This window comes from Mobula birostris, chromosome 3, assembly GCF_030028105.1.
Source record: "Mobula birostris isolate sMobBir1 chromosome 3, sMobBir1.hap1, whole genome shotgun sequence".
Taxonomy (NCBI): Eukaryota; Metazoa; Chordata; class Chondrichthyes; order Myliobatiformes; family Myliobatidae; genus Mobula; species Mobula birostris.
In genome coordinates, this window is record NC_092372.1 from 58,499,890 (window position 1) to 58,523,991 (window position 24,102).

Here is a 24,102-nt window from a genome sequence, read left to right on the forward strand (position 1 = left end):
AAAGTTTAGGGGTAACATGAGGGGGGACTTCTTTACTCAGAGAGTGGTAGCTGTGTAGAACGAGCTTCTAGCAGAAGTGGTTGAGGCAGGTTCGATGTTGTCATTTAAAGTTAAATTGGATAGCTATATGGACAGGAAATGAATGGAGGGTTATGGGCTGAGTGCAGGTCGGTGGGACTAGGTGAGAGTAGGAGTTTGGCACAGACTAGAAGGGCCGAGATGGCCTGTTTCCGTGCTGTAATTGTTACATGGTTATACGGTTATAACATAGTAATAGGTCTTGGCTACAACTTTCTCTCTAATTTTTCCTACAGCTGCACAGGTCTGAGCAGAAAATATTTCCACAGCCTGAAAACTGCGCGGCACACTACATAAAAGAGAGTTCCAACTGCATGGCAACAAAGGATTTGTGCACAGAAGCATTTCAGTTACTGAGCGGCTGTGGACCTATGCAGCTTAGAGGAAATAGTGCTTGCCAATACAAGCAGTTCAATAATCCATCTAAATATCAACATGTAGAATGCCAGTCCATCTGTGACTGTATTGGCTTTGGTGTCCTAAATATTTGGGAAATATGATGAGTGAGGCTGGTGTTTAAAACCGCAAACACGAGGAAATCTGCAGATGCTGGAATTTCAAGCAACACACATAAAAGTTGCTGGTGAACGCAGCAGGCCAGGCAGCAACTATAGGAAGAGGTACAGTCGACGTTTCGGGCCGAGACCCTTCGTCAGGACTAACTGAAAGAAGAGCTAGTAAGAGATTTGAAAGTGGGAGGGGGAGGGGGAGATCCAAAATGATAGGAGAAGACAGGAGAAGGAGTGATGGAGCCAAGAGCTGGAAAGTTGATTGGCAAAAGGGATATGAGAGGATCATGGGACAGGAGGCCCAGGGAGAAGGAAAAGGGGGAGGGGGGAAACTCAGCGGATGGGCAATAACGGATGGAGTATGTGGGGCATTAACGGAAGTTAGAGAAGTCAATGTTCAGGCCATCAGGTTGGAGGCTACCCAGACGGAATATAAGGTGTTGCTCCTCCAACCTGAGTGTGGCTTCATCTTTACAGTAGAGGAGGCCGTGGATAGACATATCAGAATGGGAATGGTTTGTGGAATTAAAATGTGTGGCCACTGGGAAATCCTGCTTTCTCTGGCGGACAGAGCGTAGGTGTTCAGCGAAACAGTCTCCCAGTCTGCATCGGGTCTGGCCAATATATAGAAGGCCGCATCAGGAGCACCGGACGCAGTATATCACCCCAGCCGACTCACAGGTGAAGTGTCGCCTCACATGGAAGGACTGTCTGGGGCTCTGAATGGTAGTGAGGGAGGAAGTGTAAGGGCATGTGTAGCACTTGTTCCGCTTACAAGGATAAGTGCTGGGAGGGAGATCGGTGGGGAGGGATGGGGGGGAAACGAGGCTGTGTTAATTGAAATAACTACACCAAATGAGAAAATAACTTTCACAGAGCTATTATACATGTAAAAATATATGATGCTGAAAAATTGTGACTGAATCTTCAGCACTCTGTGCTTGATATTAAAATTCCAAAATTTAAATTTCAATCTCATCCTGGACATCTTGATTACATTTATGGAAATACCCTTCCCCTTTTCAGGGTGGTGTGTCCAAGGAAAAGGTAAGGGAAACAATGTTGAAAGAAATATTAAAGAAAACTGCTTCTTTCAGACTTCATATGACTGTGGCATTTTCAAACCTGTATCAAAGGGAAAATCACATTGTGCTGGACTTCCCTTTGCCCCAGTTCATTTCAATACTTGTTAGACAACTGGAATTGCAAAATGAATGAGAGGCCTGTGCACTAGGTGTTCTTGTTCATCAGTCACTGAAAGCAAGCATGCAGGTACAGCAGGCAGTGAAGAAAGCTAATGGCATGCTGGCCTTTATAACAAAGGGAACTGAGTATAGGAGCAAAGAGGTCCTTCTGCAGTTGTACAGGGCCCTGGTGAGATCACACCTGGAGTATTGTGTGCAGTTTTGGTCTCCAAATTTGAGAAAGGACATGCTTGCTATTGAGGGAGTGCAGCGTAGGTTCACAAGGTTAATTCCCGGGATGGTGGAACTGGTTATGTTGAAAGATTGGAGCGACTGGGCTTATATACACTGGAATTTAAAAGGATGAGAGGGGATCTGATTGAAACATATAAGATTATTAAGGGGTTAGACACGCTGGAGGCAGGAAGCATGTTCCCACTGATGGGTGAGTCCAGAACCAGAGGCCACAGTTTAAGAATAAGTGCTAGGCCATTTAGAACGGAGTTGAGGAAAAACTTTTTTCACCCAGAGAGTGGTGGATATGTGGAATGCTCTGCCTCAGAAGGCTGTGGAGGCCAAGTCTCTGGATGCTTTCAAGAAAGAGATGAATAGAGCTCTTAAAGATAGCAGAATCAAAGGTTATGGGGATAAGGCAGGAACTGGATACTGATTGTGGATGATCAGCCATGATCACAGTGAATGGTGGTGCTGTCTTGAAGGGCCGAATGGCCTACTCCTGCACCTATTGTCTATTGTCAACATTCACCTGTTTATACATTACCTTTATAAGCCATACACAAAAATAAGGCTGGGGAAATGGTTGATGAAGTGTGATTTGTAATGAACTGCAGTCATCTCTGATTCTTAGGTTTTGGCACTTTAACAAGTTTTAGAAAATGTATGGAACTTTGTAAATTTATGCCTATATTAAGCCCTTTTTTTGAACAACACGGTGTGAGTTACGTAAGTTTTTGCTACAGCCTTATGTAATAAGGAGCACTGAGATCAAACTAAGTTTAGGGGAATATATGAACTAATATGGTCATAATAGTCCCTGAAAAATAGTCTTTATAAGACTAATCTTTAATATCACTGGCTAATGAAAATGAATATTTTTGAGTCTCCAGAACTGCTTTGAGATGTTTATGATGGAGGGAGTCCTTCAGTCCTATGTTAGCTGCATTCGCTCTCAACGTCCGGCAACTTTCCGTATATGCAGTTTTCAACTGCAATTATATTTCCCCAGGAAATAAAATATCAGCTTAAACAATTCACTGGTAGCTAACAAATTACAAGGCAACTTCAAAACTACATTCAGCCATCCAATATCAATTCAAATTGAAACCTGAGTTTTCTATGCAATGCCATTTATTCTATCCGGATTTTGATAATGCAAAGTTCAATAGAAAATGTTTTCCACACTTATAAGCTATTTGAACCACATATCAGACATAGATCCAATTCAAATATTGTTGGCTGATAAGAGATACTGAGGCTGTGGTCAAGAAGAAGAAGGAAGCATACACTATAAAGCGATGAAAAATACTTTTAAGGAGGAAATGGATCTGGCAGGTAAGGTTAAAGGAGATCTCATGTCTGAGGTCTGATGGCTATATTGAGTAAAATAGTGGCTAGGTAGAAAGTCCCCTTAGAGATCAGCAGAACGGCCTACATCTAGAGTAGCAGGATATTTTCCCCAGTGCTTAGTGAGGAGAAAATCATGGCTGATCAAGCGCAGATATTTTGAAAGATATCCTATTATCAGACAGGAGGTATTTACAGCCTTTCAGTGCATTAAGGTGGATAAATCCCCAGGGCCAGACTGAATGCATCCTCAGACTGTGTGGGAGGAAATTGTGGTGACCTTTGCAGTGATGGGCATTTCTTTGTTAGCTGCTGGTGAAGTTCTCAATTACTTGTGGCTAATATTGTTCCGTTGTTTAAGAATGGTGGCAAGGAGAAGCGGGGAACTTGCAGGCTGGTCAGCCTGATATCAATAGTAGGGAAGTTATCATCCAACATTCTGAGAGACGGGATCGACCAGTATTTGGATAGATAAGTTTGATCAAGAGTAGTCAGCATGGCTTTGTATATGGAAAGTCATGCTTTACAAACATTTTGAAGTTTTTTGAAGAGGTAACCAAAAAGGATAGCAATCTTTTTATCTATTTGGACTCTAGATAGGATTTTGACAAAGCCCTGCATGGTATGCTGGTTTGGAAGGGAGGTCCCGTGGAAACCATAGGACATAACAGATTTAGGCTATTCGGCCCATTGGATCTGCTCCATCATTCCATCATGGCTGATTTATTATCCCCCTCAACCCCATTCTCCTGCCTTCACCCCATAATCTTTGACACACTCACTAATCAAGAACCAATCAATCTCTGCTTTAAATATACCTAATAACTTGGCCTCCACAGCCATCCACGGCAATGAATTCCATAGATTCACCACCCTCTGGCTAAAGACATTCTTCCTCATCCTTGTATTCTGAGGCTGGACCATTTGATCCTAGACTGCCCCACTATAGGAAATATCCCTTCTACGTCGACTCTATCTAGGCCTTTCAATATTTGATAAGTTTCAGTGAGATCCTCCCGCAAACTTCTAAACTCCAGCAAAAACAAGCCTAGAGCCATAAACATTGGCTTTTATATTTTAGTCATCTTGAATCCAGAGAGAGCTGGTCAGGTGGATTCAACATTGAATAGGAGGTAGGAAGCAGAGCGTGGTATTGTAATTGTTTTTTGGATTAGTGGCTGTTACCTACTGGTGGGCCACAGGGCTCTTATTCTTTGTTATTTATATAAGTGAATTGGATGCAAATACACAAGGCTTGATTGGTAAGTCTGCAGATGCCATGAAATTAGGAGGTGTCATGAATAGTGAAATAAGTAAGATTACAGGAGGATCTTGACCAATTAGGTAAATTGCTTGAGGTGTGGCAAAGTATTTCAATACAGGTGAGTGTGTGTGATTCATTTTGGAAAGTCAATCATCATAGGAATTATGAATGGTAAGGAACTAAGTAGTGTAATGCAATAGAGGGAAGGATTAGTGGGCCTAAGGTATAAGGTGAAGTTGACCAGGCAAGGTCTATTTTCAAAGGCGTAGACTATTCTCTGAACAGAGAGCAATTTCTGAAATCAGAATTGCAAAGGGACTTGGGAGCCCTTGTGCAGGATTCCCTAAAGGTTAACTTGCAGGTTGAGTCATGGGAAGGGAGGTAACTGCAATGTTAGCATTCATCTTGAGAAGACTAGAATATAAAAGCAAAGATGTAATGGTAACACACACATGTTGGAGGAACTCAGCAGGTCAGGCAACCTCTATGGAAATGAATAAACAATCAACATTTCGGGCTGAGATCCTAAGTCAGGACTGGAAAGGAAGGGAGGAGAAGCCGAAGTAAAAAGGTTGGGGCAGGTGGGTAGGAAAGGTAAGGGGCTGGAGAAGAAGGAATCTGACAGGAGAGGAGAGTGGACCATGGGAGAAAGGGAAGAAGGAGGGGCACCAGGGAAAGATGACAGGCAGGAGAGGAGAAATAAGACGCCAGAGTAGGAATAGAGGAAGAGAGACAGGGGAAGGAATTCTTTTTACTGGAAGGAGAAATTGATGTTCATGCCAAGTTGGAGGCTACCTCGATGAAATATGATATGTTGCTCCTCCATCCTGCGAGTGGCCTCATCATGTCAAAAGGGGATGCCATAGACAGACATACTGGAATGGGAATAGGGACAGGAATTAAAATGGTTGGAATTAAATGGCTTTTGGTGGATGGAAAGGAGGTGCTCAACAAAGCAGTCCCCCAATTTATGTCGGGTCTCACCAATGTAGAGGTGGTCGCATCAGGAACACCAGATACAATGGGTGACTCCAACAGATTCAAAGGTGAAGTGTTGCCTCACCTGGAAGGACTATTTGCGGCATTAAGGGAGGTAAGGGAGGAGGTGGATGGTGGATGGGCAAGTGTAGCATATCTGCCACTTGCAGGGATATGTGCCAAGAGCAGATTAGTGGTGAGGGATGAATGGACGAGGGAATCCTGGAGGGAGTGATCCCTCTGGAAGGTGGAGATAGGAGCGGTGGGACGTAAAAATGTGTTCGGTGATCGGATCCTGTTGAAGATGGCAGAACTTGAGGAGAATGATGTGTTGGATGTGGAAGCTCATGGGGTGGCAGGTGAGGGCAAGAAGAACTCTATCACTGTTAAGGCTGTGGGAAGATGAGGTAAGTGCAGGAGAAGATGCAGGCGGGGGCAGTATCAATGGTAGAAGTAGGGAAGCTCTATTCTTTGAAGGAGGAGGACATCTCTGATGTCCTGGAAAGGAATGTTTCATCCGGGGAACAAACGTGGCGGAGATGAAGGAACTGAGAAAAGGGAATGGCATTTTTATAGGAGACAGGATAGGAAAAGGTATAGTCAAGATAGATGTGGGAATCAGTAGTTTTAAAAAAGATGTCGGTAAATAGTTTGTCTCCAGAGATAGAGACAGGGAGATTGATAAAGAGAAGGAAGGGTTCAGAAATGGGCCAAGTGAATTTAAGGGCAAGCTGGAAGTTGGAGGGAAGGATGTAATGCTGAGGCTTTATAAGGCATTGGTCAGTCCGCACTTGGGGGTATGATGAGCAGTTTTGGTCTCCTTATCTAATAAAGTATGTGCTGGCATTGGAGAGGATCAAGAGGAAGTTCACAAGAATGAAACTGTTAACATATGAGGAGTGTTTGATGGCTCTGAGCCTGCACTTATTGGAGTTCAGAAGAATGCTGGGGGATTGCATTGAAACCTATTGAATGTTGAAAGGCCTAGATAGAGTGGACATAGAGCGAATGTTTCCTATTGTGGGGGAGTCTGGGAACAGAGGGCACAGCTTCAGAATACAAGGACTCCCCTTTAGAAAAGAGATGAGGAGGAATTTCTTTAGCCAGTGGTGAGTGTGTGGAATTCACTGCCAGCAAAGGTTGTAGAGGCGGAGGTACATGGAGCTTAGAAAAATAGAGGGCTATGCGGTAGGGAAATTCTAGGCAGCTTCTACAGTAGATTACATGGTCGGCATAACATTGTGGCCGAAGGCCCTGTAATGTGCTGCAGATTTTCTATATTTCTATGTATCTGTGGAATTCATTGCCACAGGTGGCTGTGGAGGCCAGGTCACGGAGTTTATTTAAAGTGGAGGTTGATTGGGTCTTGATTAGTAAGGATGTCAAAGTAATGGAAGAGAAGACTGGAGAGTGGGGTTGAGAGGGATGATACATCAGCCATGATGGAATGGCGAAGCAGACTCAATGGGCCAAATGCTTAACTCTGCTCCCATGTCCTATGGTCTTCATTTCTTGAAACATTGGTGAATGATATGTAACCTTATAGAGATGTTTAAAATTATGTTAAAGTAACTGGTTAACAGTCTTTTCCCTGGGATAGAAGAGACCAAAAGAAGGAAGCATAGACTAAGTATGAGAGGGATTTTCCACGCAGAGGATGGTGAAGATATGAAATGAGCTGCCAGAGGAAATGGTTTAGGGGGTGGTTTAGGCAGGTACAATAGTATAACTTAAGCAAGGCTTAGAGGGATATAGATTGAATGCAGAAAAGTGGGACTAGATGGATAGGCATTGTCATTGGCCTGGACTCATTTGGTCAAAGGGCCTGTATCTATGCTGTATTGCTCTATGGCACTACTCACAATGATTGCTATGTGTCAATATAATTTAATCCAAATGAGCTGTTTTTCCCTTTCAGGGCTCTTTTGAAGACTCTGACTTGGAGTTACACACTGACTTCGGTTCTTTGTGGAAATGGGACCCACTCTCAGGGCCTCACAACCAGGTGCTTTTCGATATGACAAGGACGCGACCCGGAAGACTAGTGCACCCTCAGGCTCTGGGGTTGGGCTGATTCGAGGCCGGTGCTGCTGCCTGATGTGTCATGGGAGTACACGGAAGGGCAAAAGCAGTGAGCTGGCTGCTGTCTGAGTGCCCAGGGACCCGAGTTCTTTGGGCACAGAGCACAGAAAGAGCAACGCAACAGACTTTTAACACCATAAATCAGCGAGCTGTTTTGTTATGTCTCCCCTCTCGCTGTGAAACGGGGATACCTCTTTTGCCCTTATGAGGGAAAGAGAGAGCCAGTGTTATGTCGAATAATGGATGAATGAGTAGTTTTTGGGGTACTGCTAGTCTATTTCTTTATAGGTGCTTTGCTGCACACCTGAGTGCTCAGTGGGGGGTGCCGATGCTTTTTTTGCTGGTGGTGGTGCTGTTGTTGCTTTGCTGCTGCTTATGTGTGTGGGGGGGAGCTGGGGGGGGCTTTGGGGTTCTGACATTTAACTGTCATTCACTCTTTGGGGCACTCTATTTTCGTGGATGTTTGAGAAGAAGAAGAATTTCAGGATGTATATTGTATACATTTCTCTGACATTAAATGTGCCTTTTGAAACCAATTGAAAATGCCATGCTATGTAACAACTTATTGTTTTCATTAATATTGACATTTACAGTAGATTCTGGTCAATTGAGACCAGTACATTTTGGCCCAATTAGCCAAAGTTAAATCAAAATAATTGAAAAGGTATTAAAAAAGGCAAACTGGATAACAAGTTACATATTTAAATGAAATACGGAACAAGTAGAACACTATCACTGCTACTACAGTACTACAACACTGTGCATTAGTTTCTAATAAGTAGCAACAGTGGAATTAATCCGCATTGTGTTCTTTGATTGTAAGCAACCAAAATCAGTGCAGACACCTAGAGCACCTACATACAATGCTATTGATGATTGCATCCTCCAGATCTTCATCTTTTATAGTATATACCACAAATATACTGTAGTACATATCATAATTATACAAATTCATTACTGGGAAAGAAAATTGAACTTCGAAGTTACATTCTTATTACAGTGGATCCTGTTATGATTTGCTATTTTGTAACTTAAAAACACTAAAAAAAAACCTAAATGGAAAAACAAGGGAGCCAAGAGATGTGAGTCTTAGTTCATTTTTTACTTTAAGTGAGGCACGTACATATCACATGGTAGTGTCATGATGTATGCAATTTATATATTTTTACATATAACTCACAATGAATTATTTAAATGAACAAGAATGCTTAATCAAACAATATGTTTACAATATTACTCAAATATTACTGAAATATTAAATACACAACACTCCTCCCCACTTAGCTATAAACTCCAACTCATTAAAGAATACTGTATAAAACAAATGCTATATACAGACATTCACAGCATAGTAAATTTTAAATTGTCCCATTCAGGCATAAAGATTTAATCACTGTGGAGTTTTTCTTACTCTTGTGGGATAACATCTTTCCTGACAATGGGGGTCACTCTGCTTGGCAGGTGAGACTCATGGATGTGAAACAATCTCAGGTTCTGGGGCCTCTTTCATGGTGGTTGTAGGAGTTGGTTATAGGACTGCAGGAAGTGGTTCTGACAGATTTGGCCGCCTTTCTTTTCTAACAATTGACTCTGCTGTTCTCAACTGATGGATGTGTCATCTCCAGATCACATCAGACACAATCTCCACTGTGTGGTACTCTTTCCAAGTACCCACTATTCAAAGTAACCCATATAAAAGAAAAGAAAGCTGTCAAACACCCAATTTGCTAAGAGAAAAAAAACACGTTGCTCATAAAAAAGAAACCCTAAAACAATAAAAGAACCAATTAAAAAAGAGAATTGAACACCTAATGTGCTGAGAAAACAATAACTGTAAGCAAATAGCTTTCTGAACTGAAGTCCGTAGATCAGCATAGTTCAGCACCAAGCCAAGACATGGAGCAGCATTCTGAACCAACCCATCCCTCACTTCGCGCGCCGACACGCTGCATTTTTCAGTCACCTCGCCAGGACTGCTTATCCAGGAGTGAAACATCACACCTCCTTGCTTGAGGAGCCCTCAATTTGGCTCAGCTGTTTGTCCTGCAGAGATTGGGTTTGAGGAGATCCAAATGTGAACACAAGGGACAACCCAGGAACAGGTATTTGTCCTGCATACTCCTCCTGAGATTGGGTTTGAGGAGATCCAAGCGTGAGTGCAAGGGAGGAGTCAGGAATAGCATAGCTAGTGAGTAGTTGGTTGTGGAGTGTGCTGCAATGTAATATGCAAGGAGGAAATTGGTGAGCTTCTGATTCGGTGTTAGTGTAGTGTGTCCTGCTGACATTGCTCACAGTACATTCTTTAGACTCTAGACAGACCTTTCCACCAAGCCATTTGTAGCTGGATGGTACAGCGTAGATGTAATGTGTCTTATTCCATTCATTTTCAGGAATGACTGAAACTGTTCTCCCAAAATCTGTGGTCCATTGTCACCGAGTAAATGCTCTGGAACACTGGTCCCTGCAAAGAGGCTTCTCGACACATCAGTAGTATGCACAGCAGTAGTGTAGTCTACTGGGAACACTTCTGGCCACTTTGTAGCTGCATCCACTACTACCAAGAAATCTGTGCCTATGAATGGCCTGGCAAAATCCACATGAATCCTCTGCCAGGCAATCCATGATATTTCCAGGGAGGGAGAGACACTGCTCTTGGCATCTTCTGGTTGTGTTGGCATCTCACACAGTGCCTGCCAAGCTTCTCGATCTGTTGATCTATCCTAGGCCACCAGACAAAGTTTTGAGCCAATGCTTTCATTTTAATCATGATTAGATGACCGGTATGCAGGTCCTCCAATGTTTTAGCTCTTAGCTTGGACGGTACAAAATCTCCCAACCCCCACATAAGGCAACCTCTGCCAAGGGCAAGTTCATCTTGGCGCTGGTTAGAATGGTGGAACTGGAGTTTCTTCTGCATATTCCAGTTATTTTGGGCGGCCAATGAGACCTGAGACAGTGTGGAGTCTTTCCTGCTTTCCCTTTGGATCATCTCTGCGACAGTATGGAGATCTTTAATTTGCATCAGGGAGAACACATCAAGAGGAGTGTCCTGTTTTGTAAATGTTTCAGGTATTTCCTTTCCCAAGGATAAACGGGACAATCCAGCCGCATTTCCATGCTTAGTCGTCCTCTTGAATTCGATCTTGTAATTGTGTCCTCCAAGAAACAGAGCCCATCTCTGTATTCGTGCTGCTGCTGTTAGTGGAACACCTTCTGTGGATTGGAAATGGACACCAGTGGTTGACGATCAGTAAAGAGGGAAAACTCTCTCCCATACTGGTTGAAACACTGAATGCCGAACCACACCCAAAGCCTCGCTGTCAATCTGTGTGTAGATTTTCTGTGTAGTGGTAAGGGAACATGATACAAAGGCTATGGGCATTCACTTCCATACTTCCACCATTCATAACGTGTGACATGACTGCACCTGTACCATAAGGCGAGGCATCACAGGCAAGCTTCACTGGACGATGTGGATCATAATGTGTGAGTACAGTGTCTGACATCACCATTTCCTTTTCCTTTTTGAAAGCCACCTTGCACTGCTTTGTTCATTGACATTTCTGTCCAATCTGCAGTAATGCGTCAAGGGGTGGAGTACAGTAGCCAGGTTTGGCACGAGCCTGTGATAGGTAATTGACCAATCCTAAAAAAGAACCGCAGCTGTGACATGCCTTTTGGTTGTGGGGCATCCACCATTGCGAGAATATTCTCAGAGCATTTGTTTAAATCTTGTGCATCAATGGTGTGACCACAGTAAGTGATGCTTGGTTTAAAAAATTCACACTTGTTGTATGGTGCTCTGAGTCTATAATCTTCTTATCTTTTTAACACTGTATTAAGACTCTCAAGATGTTCCTTGTCATCTTTACCAGCAACAATGATGTCATCCAGGTAACACTGGGTACCTGGGCAGCCTTGCACCACCTGGTCCATAGCTTTCTGCCAGAATGCAGGTGAAGATGCTATTCCAGAAATCAGCCTATTATATCAATAAATCCCTTTGTATGTGTTTATGATGAGAAATACTTTGGATTCTTCTATATCCATCTCTAGGTACTGTAGACCTTTAGGTCCACTTTGCTGAAGTGTTTTCCTCCAGAAAGGTTTGCAAAGATATCCTCTTTCCTGGGCAGAGGATATTGATCTACTTCCAGTACTGAGTTGATAGTGACCTTAGGATCACCACAGATCCTGACAGACTCATTCTTCTTGGGTACTGGGACCACTGGTATTGCCTATGGGCTCCACTCAACCTTGGAAAGAATTTCTTCAGCCTCCATGTGATCTAGCTCACTGGTTACTTAATCACGGATGGTATTTGCAAAACTTGGGTGTGGCATTTTCATTTAACACTATTTAACCCTTGATATGTTTTAGTTTTCCAGTGCCATCCTTGAACATCGCTGTGGCATCATCCAGTACCTTTCTTAGTTCACTTTCAGTTGAGCTATTACAAGGGATGTGGCTGGTAAATGCTGGATGGATCTCCAATCAGGTTGTAGTTGTCTCAGTTAATCAGGCCCCCACAATGCTGGTCCTCCTGTTTTTACCACATACAAGCCCACTGTGGCTTGTTGGTAGTTGTAGTTGTAGTTCACTGCTATGAATGTCTTCCCACAAGGATTATCTTTCCTCTTGCATAAGTTCTTAGTTAGATACCTGGAGGCTTCAGTTCACTATCTTTGAAATGCCATTTTGTGAAATAACTGAAACAGACAATTCTATTCTATTTTAATTAATTTGCCTTTCACTTCTAGCATAAGCCATACTGCTTGTCTATTTTTAGATTTCACACTGGAAATCTCAAGGCTACGTAGTCCTGTGTCACTCTCATAATTATCAGGTTTTCCATCAGCAGCATGCAGATTAGTACTCTCTTTCAAACTGCAACTTGACATTTTATCTTTTTCTCATCCCTGTGCAGTCCATCTGTTTTTGTCTGCCTGACGTACTCTTTGTATGTGTCCTAATTTGTTGCATTTTTTGCAAGTTTCACCTTTACATCTGCATTGATCTGGTGTATGAGAGCCCTGCCACAATAGTAGCACAATCTGTTTGGCCAGGCCGGTTTCTCTTTAGACATTGCAATTTTATTCCTGCTCACTTTCATTCCTGACGGCAACTCAATTGGTCATCTATCTGCAATTTTCAGCTATTTCAACCACTTTTTAAAATGTGAGTTGTGTTTCAGTTAGGAGCCGATTTTGAATGCTTTCTTGTAAGATTCCATAAACGATACAATCTCTCAGTGCATCACTAAGCCCATCATTGAATTGACAATACTCAGATAATCTTATTAGTTCAGCCATGTATGCTGAAATAGACTCCCCTTCCTTGTGATTTCACTTATAAAACCGGAAGCCTTCTGCAATCAACAATAGTTTCAGTGTGATATGTTCCTGCACTACTTTTACGATATAATCAAATTTCAGCTGGTTTGGCTGGAGTAGCCAAACTCCTAAGCAAACTGCATGGCTTTAAATCCAATGTGCTTTGCAAAACTGGCATTTGTTTCTCATTGGCTATTTTATTTGCTTTAAAATACTGCTCAGTCCATTCAGTAGAGTGACATTCTGGGTGGGGGTGAGGCCGACAGCCTGTCCCTGCATTTCTAATGACCAGTACTGTTTATTGTTCTTGTGTTAAAATACTTCTGTGGGATTATGGTGGGAAGTTCCAGTTCATTTATTGTTACATTTTAGCTTGGGTTATACAGTTATTCACTTGTGTGTTTGTGGGTCACCCTAACTGTAACTGGGGTGTGTGATGGTCACCCCCTTCCCGCCCCGGTTGGTGTGAGACTGGTTGGGTTCACTCTCTGGGTCATGTTGCCTGGTCTGTTTGTGTCTATCACAATCCACCCACGTCACGCCGGTGTTCTTCTCTGACCACTGCCTTCTGCGAGCCACCTGTCACCTACGGGAGGACCGGAAAGCAGGCAGGGGGCGTGGAAACTGCATGTTAAGCTGCTGACTCCAGAGAACATTAAGGAACTAGAGAGGGAGTGCACAGGTTGGAGAACCTTGAAGGCCTTCTTTGATTCCCCTGTTCACTGGTGGGAAGCCACCAAGGAGAACATCAAGAGGTTCTTCATCCACAAAGGTATCCAGAAAGCAAGGCAGGGGCAGAGGGAACTGCGTAAACTCCAGACAGAGTTGCAGCAACTTCTCCTTCTGCAGTCGAAGGGGCGGACGTCAGGGAGGAATTACGAGAGTTGAAGGGCCGGCAAGCCCAGCACTTCGCCGCCAAATCCTCCAAGATCATCTTCTGATCAAGGGTCCAAACCGTGGAGCAGGACCAGATGTGCTCACGCTTCTTCTTCCAAAAGGTGCAGAGAGGGAGCTCTGTGATCCACAACCTTAAGAAGGAGGACAGCTCCGTTACATTCTCGCAGACAGACAGATTGAGGATCTGCAGGTCCTTCTATGCCAGTCTGTATGACAGAAAGGCCACAGACACCACAGCCTCCCACAACTTCCTGTTGTCTATCATGCAGGTCTACTGGAAGTGTACAACGCTATGCTTCTAGCTGGCAGCATGTCGGAATCCATGAGGAAGGGCATCATTACCCTCATTTACGAGCAGAAGGGGGAAAAGGATGACAGTAGAAATTGGAGGCCCGCATCACTCCTGAATATGGACTACAAGATCCTGTCTAAGGCTATCGCCAACAGGGTCAAGTCTGCTCTGGAACAGGTGATCCACCCGGACCAAACCTGTGCTATACCAGGCAGGAAGATCTCGGACAGCCTTGCGCTGCCGAGGGACACCATCGCCTATGTGCAGGACAGGGGGGTGGACGCCTGCCTGGTCAGCTTGGACAGGATATCACACACGTACATGACAGATGTACTCTCCAAAATGGGATTTGGGGAGGGAATCAGGAATTGGATCAAACTGCTCTACATAGACACCTGAGTGCAGTCCAGGCCTGGAACATTGTCTCCACATCCCGCTGCCCACGGGAGGACTGCAGTGGGGCGGAATCAGTGATCCACCTCTTTTCACACTGTGGGTTTGCGGAGAAGGTGTGGAGGAGGATGGACGGGCTAGTGTCACGTTTCATCCCCAGCAGCTGCGTCACAGAGGACTCTCTGCTCTACGAGCTGTTCCCGAGGACGCACATGGAGACAAACATCCGGCGCTGCTGGCAGAACATCAACTCAGAGAAAGACGCTCTTTGGTCGGCCTGAAACTTGATGATCTACCAGCAAATCGAGATGTCCTCAGCAGAATGCTGCCGAGTGGCACATTCTCGGCTGCAGGAGTACGTGCTGAAGGACGCACTGAAACTTGGTGCAGCCACCGCAAGGGCCCGGTGGGGAAGGACCATGGTTTAGGGTTCTTCTCCCGTGGGAGTGGGAGGGGTTGGGGGTAGGGAGTATACCCCCCAACAATGGTGAAATAAAATAAACCAATAGAGTGCCACGTCAGTGGCTGAAATTGTGAAACTGTATAGAATGTAATAGTACTGTCTGTAAAGTATTCAGAGTCATTAAATGGTTTATTGCAAATAATTCTATTATGAAAAAAGTATATCTTGTTATATAAAAAAAAACTTGTTGTTGAGCTTTCTCGTCTGTCGTTATGACCCAAATGCTCGCCACCATATACTTTTTATACTCTACTAATAAAAAGTGTCAATCTTTCCGATGTATCCAGCCAGTTCTGTTCTCGTTTTATGATTATTATCGCATGGTACTCACAGTTTATGAATCTGTGACTTCTTCCTTTTACTGCCTTGTTTTTCCCTGATTGTTTTTCCTCTTGCAAAGAAAGTGTGCTGCTCCAAAGAGAAAAAAACTGCTGTGGTTTTTTTTTAAACCCGAACTTCAACAACAGGCAGTCGTTTCAGGTTCATTTAAAGTTTCTCATCACCACTATTATGTTTTATAACTCCAAAACATAAAAACATAATTGAAGAAAAGCAAAGAAGCTGAGAGATGCAAGATTTAATTTCTTTTTTACTTTAAGCAAGGTGTGACCATATCATGTGGGCGTGTCATGACACATGCAATTCATGTGTTTTTACACATAAGTCATAATGAATTATTTAAACAACCAAGAATGTTTAATCAAACAATATATTACTGAAATATTAAATACACAACAAATTCCACTTAATTGGGCCACCGGTTATTTGAGGCAGGAGACTGTTGCCAAACCGTTTCGAACTAGCACCAGTCACGTGCAGTTGCATGGCCATAGACACTACACTATGAATGTTTCATTGTAACATTCAAGATGATTATCGATACTTTGAAGTTCTTCATAATTCCTAACTTGTTGACATAGTGAAATTGTTTCATTTTCACTCCCTGCCATTTCTGGCATCTCCAAGCCTGGATGCTTGAAACTGCAGTGAGCAAACAGTTCTGAGTTGTCTTACTTCTTATTTCTTACCCAACTATCAGTAACAAAAATCACTGCATTTTGAACACAAACATGCACAACTGACACTTTTTAAAACTGTTGGCTCTAAGCATGGTGTAGTCTCTAATGGCCACACAAGTGCATGTGACTAACGCTAGTTAGGAACTGTGGGCAGCAGTCTCCTATCCTAATTAAGCAGAATAGTGTCCCAAATAAACAAAGGGCATCCCACCTATTTTCTAGAATATTTTTTGTTCTTTAAGCGTTGTCCCAAATAAGTGGGTGTCCCAACTAACTGATGGCCCAATTAAGCCATAATCCACTGTAATAAGAATATAATTTCATAATTCAATTTTCTTTCCTGGTGATGAATATGTGTATATTCATGGTATATACTATTAAAGATGACAACAAAAGTGGAGTGCAATCGAATATTTATAGTGTTGAACAGTTGTAACTGCTGTTAAAATCTACAATCTGAAGGTGAATTGAAAAATTGATTTCAACCTATTGAAAGATGCAGTTATCATCATCATCAACTTTTTAATAGGTTGGGACTTAACATACTCAAAATATTAGGAGAGTAACATTATGACAACTGTTACAATACTTGGTTATACAAAATATGATTTTACAAAACCAAAGATTAATTAGATTTAATTTACTATTTTAGTTTCAATTTCCGTAAATATTAGTGTACCACTTAGCACTTTTCCGGATTGGACTCCATCTGCCACTTCTCCACCCGACCGTGCATCCAGTCTATAGTATGTGGTAATAATGATAACCTACACTATCCACAACATCTCCAACCTTCATGTCATCTACAAACTTACTATCGCACTCCTTCAGTTCCTCATCCAAGTCAAATCTAGGGGATATTGAAAAATCTAAACAGAGTGGATATGGAGAAAATGTTTCCAATAGTGAGGGAGGGCACAATTTCAGAATAGAGGGACATCTCTTTAGAATAGAGATGAGGAGAAATTTCTTCAGTGAGCGAGTGGTAAATTTGTGGAATTCATTGTCACAGATGGCTGTGGAGACCAAGTCACTGCGTATATTTAAAGCAGAGGGTGATAGGTTCTTGAATAGTAAGGATGTCAAAGGTTAAGAGTTGAAGGCAGGAGAATAATGTTGAGAGGGTTAATAAATCAGCCATAATGGAATCGCAGAGCAGACACAATGGGCTTAATGACCTAGTTCTGCTCCTGTGTCTTATGGTTTTATAGTCTAACTCATTTTTAACAAATCACAAACAGTAGATGGAACCAGAATAAATCATTGCGTCACATCACTATCGCCCACCTCCAGGCAGAGTACTCCATCTACTACCACCTTCTGTGGGCAAGCCAAATTAGAATCCATGCAGCCAAGTCTCCATGGATCCCATATCTCATGACTTTCTGGATGAGCCTATCATGAGGAATGTTGCCAAGCACCAGGTGATCTACTTGGAATCCACAAATCTGGAATAGAAGGAAGTCATACTGTATCCTGCAGGACTGCCCAAGAAGATACAAAGTAATGTTAGTAAGTATGATTAGAAAACCCTCACCAATTTTTTCTAGATGCACCACAGAAAGCTTCCTATCCAGGTACATCACAGTTTGGTATGACAAATGTTTTGCCCAAGACTGAAATAAATTATATAGTTATGGGTGCAGCTTAATCCCTCAGAAAAAAAAGAATGTAGCAAAACCAACGAGCTGATCATTGACTTCAGGAAGGGGGACGGGGGACTGTGCACACGCTCCTGTTCGCATCATCTCTGCTGAGCTTGAGAGGGCTGAGCTTCAAGTTCCTAGGAGGGAACATCAATAGCCTGTCCATTGCCAAGAAAGATCACCAATGCCTCTACTTCCTCAGAAGGCTAAAGATATTTGGCAAGTTTCAGTTGATCCTCACAGATTTTTATCAATGCACCACAATGATCAATAGTTTTCAGTCATGGATGAGCAATTTCCATATAGCCAGCACTTTGAATGCTACAATTGAAAGGAAGGGGGAAGGAACATAAGGCCATACGAAATAGGAGCAGGAGTCGGCCATCTGCCCCGACGAGGCTGCTCTGCCCTTCAATACGATCATGGCTGAACTGTCCATGGACTTATCTCCACCTACCTGCCTTCTCCCCATAACCCTTAGTTCCCCTAAAATCTATCCAACCTTATCTTAAATATATTTACTGAGGTGGCCTCCACTGCTTCATTGGGCAGAGAATTCCACAGATTCATCACTCTCTGGGAAAAGCAGTTCCTCCTCATCTCTATCCTAAATCTGCTACTCCCCCAAATCTTGAGGCTATGTCTCCTAGCTCTAGTCTCACCTACCAGTGGAAACAACTTTCCTACCTCTATTTTATCTATCCTTTTCATAATTTTATATGTTTCTATAAGATCTCTCATTCTTCTGAATTCCAGTGAGTACAGTCCCAGGTGACTCAATCTCTCCACATCTCTGGAACCAACCTGGTGAACCTCCTCTGCACCGCCTCCAAAGCCAAAGACTGGTCTCCTTACTTGGTCTCCTCAAGTAAGGAGACCAGAACTGCATGCAGTACTCCAGGTGTGGCCTCGTCATTACCCTGTACGGTTGCAGCATAACCTCCCTGCTCTTAAATTCAATTCCTCTAGCAATGAAGGTCAACATTCTATTTGCCTTCTTGATAGCCTGCTGCACCTGCAAACACACCTTTTCTGATTCACGCACAAGCACTCCCAAGTCCCTCTACATAGCAGCATGCTACAATTTTTTACTATTTTAAATAATAATCTGCTTTTCCATTTTTCCATCCAAAGTGGATGACCTCGCATTTATCAACATTGTATTCCATCTGCCTGTCTCTTGCCCACTCACTGAACCTATCTATATCTCTCTGCAGACTCTCCGTATCTTCTGCACAATTTGCTTTTCCACTCAATTTTGTATCATCAGCAAACTTAGATACACTACACTTGGTTTCCTCTTCCAGGTTGTTAATGTACATCGTGAACAGTTGCGGGGCCAGTACTGACCCCTGCAGCACTCCACTCACCACTGATTGCCAACCAGAGTAACACCCCTGTATTCCAACTCTCTGCTTTCTATTAGTTAACCAAGCAGAACCTTATCGAACGCATTCTGAAAATCCATGTAAATAACGTCCATCTGTTCCCTCTATCTACTGTGCTCATTATATCCAGTAAGTTTGTCAAACAGGACCTGCCTTTGCTGAATCCATGTTGCATCTGCCCGATGGATCATTTCTTTCCAGGTGCCTCACTATGAGGGGTGATTGATAAGTTCGTGGCCTACGGTAGAAGGAGTCAATTTTAGAAAACCTAGCACATTTATTTATCCCACATTTACACACTTAGTCCAGCGGTCGTGGAGCATACGAATCCCTTCTTTGTAGAAGTCGGCACCTTGGACCTCTAGAAAGTGGTCCACAACAGGGGTGATTGAAAAATTTGTGGCCTAAGGTCGAAGGAGATGAGTTATTAACTTCAAACTTCAAAGAGTTGAACTTATCAATCACCCCTTCTGTGGACCACCTGGAGGTCCAAGATGCTCTCATTACGTGTACGTGCAGTTCAACTCTTTGAGTGATAATGCAGGAAGTTTGAAGTTAATAACTCATCTCCTTCTACCATAAGCCACGAACTTATCAATCACCCCTGCTGTGGACCACTTCTACAAAGAAGGGATCCGTATGCCCCACGACCGCTGGACTAAGTGTGTACATGTAGGAGAGGACTATGTTGAAAAATAAATGTGCTAGGTTTTCTAAAATTGACTCCATCTACAGTAGGCCACGAACTTATCAATCACCCCTCATAATTCTTCTTTAATGATAGTTTCAGGCATTTTCCCAACTACAGATGTTAAAATAGCTGGCCTAGAATTATCTGCCTTCTGCCCACATCCTTTTTTGAACAGTGGCGTGACATTTGCCGTCTTCCAATCTGCCAGAATCAGCCATGGCAGTCCAAAAAGGAGTTGTTACACCTGAACCTGAGGGGGACCAATATCTCTGGGCTGGTTTTCTAGAACTATTAGGGAGTGTTTAAACTAATTTGGCAGGGGGTTGGGAACTGGAATGACAGGGCTGAGGACGGGGCAGTTGTTATACAAGTAGATATAGTGTGCAGTGAAACTGTGAGGAAAGACAGGCAGATGATAGGGCAACATTTTATTCAGTAAGATGAGCTGAAGTGTATCATGGGGCAAAATTTAAAAGGATAATGAATACAGGACTGAAGATGTTACATTTGAAAGCACGCTGAATTCACCCTGCAGTTTGAAAGAGATGAAGTCAGATGTAAGAGTATTAGAGTGGAGTAAGTGGAACTACATAGGTATGAGAGGAACTGGTCAACGTTGATGGGAAGGGGACACTAGGATGATGGCAGAACATCAATGGCTGACATTTCTGGGGGCAAGTTGGAAGGCACAGGATAAGTACATCCCAAAGATGAATAAGTATTCTAAAGGGAGGATGGGGCAATCATGGCTAACAAGAGAAGTCAAAGACAGCATAAAAGCAAAGGAGAAAGCATATCATATAATATAGCAAAATTAGTGGGATATTAGAGGACTCAGAAACTTTTAAAACCAACAGAAGGCAACAGAAGGAGAGAAAAGATAAAATATGAAGGTAAGCTAAGAGAATATCAGAAGTTTTTTGCAGAAATATAAAGAGTTATATTGGACTGCTGGAACATGATGCTGGAGAGGTAGTAATGGGGACAAAGAAATAGAGGATAAACTTAATAAGTATTTTGCGTCAGTCTTCACTGTGGAAGACACTAGCAATATGCCTGAAATTCAAGAGTGTCAGGGGGCAGAAGTGAGTGTAGTTGCTATTACAAAGGAGAAGGGTCCTTTGGAAGCTTATTGTTCTGAAGGTAGATAAGTCACCTGGACCAGATAGATGACACCCCAGGGTTCAGAAAGAGGTAGCTGAAGAGATTCTGAAGGCATTAGTAATAATCTTTCAAGAATCTCTAGATTCTGGAATGTTCTGGAGTACCGGAAAGCGTAAATGTCACTACTCTCTTTCAGAAGGGAGGCAGGCAGAAGAAAGGAAATTATAGGTCAGTTAGCCTGACTTCAGTGACTAGGAAGATGTTGGAGTCCACTATTAAGGATGGTTTGGTGTACATGGAGGCGCATGATAAAGTAGGACAAAATCAGCATGGTTTCCTTAAGGGGAAATCTTACCTGATAAACCTAATGGAATTCCTTGAGGAAATAACAGGCAGGATAGACAAAGGAAAGTCAGTGGATGCTGTTTACTTGGATTTGCAGAAGGCCTTTGATGAAGTGCCACACATGAGGCTGCTTAACAAGATAAGAACTTATGATATTACAACAAAGATACTAGCATTGACAGAAGACTGGCTGACTGGCAAAAGGCAAAGAGTGGGAGTAAAGAGGGCCTACTCTGGCTGGCTGCCAGTGAGTAGTGGTGTTCCACAGGGGTCAGTATTAGGATGGCTTCTTTTTAAGTTATATATCAATGACTTGGATTACAGAATTGATGGCTCTGTGGCCATGTTTGCAGACGTTACAAAGATAGGTGGAGGGGCTGGTGGTGTTGAGGAAACAGGGAGTCTGTAGCAGGACTTTGACAGATGGTAAGAATGGGCAAAGAAATGGCAGATGGAATATAGTGTAGGGAAGTGTATGGTCAAGCACTTTGGTAGAAAGAATAAAAGCATAGACTGGTTTCTAAAAGGGGAGAAAATTTAAAAATTGGAGGTGTAAAGGGACTTGGGATTCCTTGTGCAGGATTCCTTAAAGGTTAATTTGTGGGTGAATCGGTGGTAAGGAAGGCAAATGCAATATTAGCATTCATTTTGAGTGGGCTAGAATATAATATCAAGGATATGAAGCTGAGGCTTTATAAGGCATTGGTCGGACTGCACTTGGAGTATTGTGAGCAATCTTGGACCCTTTATCTCAGAAAAGATGTGTTGGCATTGGAGAGGGTCCAGAAGTGGTTCATGAGAATGATTCCAGGAATGAAAGGGTTAACATGTGAAGAGCATTTCATGGCTGTGGGCCAGTACTCGCTGAAGTTTAGAAGAATGAGGGGGATTTCATTGAAACCTATTGAATATTGAAAAGCCTAAATAGAGTGGATGTGGAGAGGATATTTCCTATTGTGAGTGAGTCTAGGACCAGAGGGCACAGCCTCAAAATAGAGAGATGTCTATTTACCACAGAGGTGAAGAGGAAATTCTTCAGCCAGATGGTGGTGAATCGGTGAAATTCATTGCTACAGGTGGCTGAGGAGGTCAAGTCATTGAGTATATTTAAAATAGAAGTTTTGAAATAGGTTCTTGCTTACTCAGGGTGACAAAGATTATGGGGAGAAGGCAGGAGAATGGGGTTGAGAAGGATAATAAATCAGCCATGATGGAATGGCAACACAGACTCAATGGACCAAGTGGCCTAATTCTGCTCCTATGTGCTATGATCTTTTGATCTTCTGGCAGTAGTACAAAATAATTGGCAAGATTTATGTGAGCTGAAATTAAATGACACTTACAAAGTGCTGGGGTAATCCAGCAAGTCAGGCAGCTTTTATGAAGGGGAATAAGGATCAGGGTCTCATCCCAAAATGTTGACTGTTTATTCCCCTCCATAGATGATGCTTGACCTATTGAGTTCTTGCAGCATTTTGTGTGCAATGCTTAAGATTATTGCAGAATGTCCTGTGTTCATGAAATTAAACAACAATCCTTTGTGTTTGCAAATGTGAAACTTAAAAGCAGAAGGTTGGTGGCTCAGCTTTGAATTCTCCCTTGTTAAGCAATTCAAACTTAATTTTCAGAACCACAAAAGCAATATCTGAAAATGGAATATTCTAACTTTATATTCATATGGTACAGCCTGTTAATTATTAATGACTTATAATACACTAACTTTTTATGAAACCCCGGTTGATATGATTACTACTAATGCCAGGCACTAAACCCCAAACGAGTGAGACAAGATCGTACCTTTAATTGTACTTTAAACTTGTTTAAAAAAATTTGAAACATTGTTATTGTAATCAAAATGTGCAACTTAATTCAATGATAAAGTTAGAATTATTCCTGTAGTTCTATAGTTTAATTCCCTGCAGTTTTATTGAATTATCAGATCATATTTTGAGAATGTCTTCTATTGAGATATTCAGATAGAATGTAATTCAATTCCTTACAATTTAACCTAAGCATACGGCAAACATTGCTGTTCAGTGATTTCCTTAAATTGTTCATGCAATTTTTTCATTACATCCTAATTCTAATTTATCATCTCAGCAATTAGTGTGAATGAATAAAAATGCTGCTGAGTGAATCTCTAATCATGACTTTAATGTTTTTTTATCTTTACTTTGCTAGGAAAAATCATTGATTCAAGGAGAATTTACCTTAATTCATCTTCTGATTCCTCAGTAGCTAATCCAATGCCATTTCGAACATCCCCAGATGAGTGACAGGATTTTAGATTTACTCTTTCAGCAAATGTTGGAGGCACTTTCCTTCTTTTACCAAACAGCTTCCTGAATGTTTGGAATTTGCCCTGCTTTTTGTTCTCTGTCAATTACAAGATTCATACACACTTTTATGTAAATTAATTGCTGTTATACCAAGGGTTCAATACAGGAATAAATGGTACAGTCACATGGAAAGTATGGTCAAAGGGCAATTATGAAGTCGATTCAGCATTTTCTCTTTGGTATTTCTTTAAGTTAAAAAAAATACTCATATTGAAACCATTTGTTTTCATGCCATTTCAAGCTTTTAATGTTGTAGAACTTTTAGGATATTTCAGACAAGGGTGCCAGTAATTTTAATCATTCTTAGACATACAATAGTTTGTCTAACCTCTGTGCCACCTAGCAATGTATATGAGGCAAATGATAGAGGATCTTGAATCTACAAGGTGGAATAAGTCTTTGGTAGTAAAACTTAAATGGGCAATAGTGAATTAGCAACCTGTAAAACCCTCCAGATGAGAAGCAAAACATGCAATGTGTAAAATGGCTACAGATTTATTGTCAACAATTTGT

The 24,102-nt window shown here is 42.2% G+C and overlaps 1 protein-coding gene across 1 annotated transcript in view; it reads right to left on the reverse strand.

Moving 5' to 3' along the window:
* The window catches only part of cracd (capping protein inhibiting regulator of actin dynamics), a 79,341-nt gene extending 55,797 nt beyond the window's left edge, over positions 1-23,544 (reverse strand). The window contains exon 1 of the mRNA XM_072251827.1: positions 23,461-23,544. The gene's annotated coding sequence lies outside the window, so the exon portion shown is untranslated. The remainder of the gene's footprint in view (positions 1-23,460) is intronic.
* Positions 23,545-24,102: the final 558 nt, after the last annotated feature.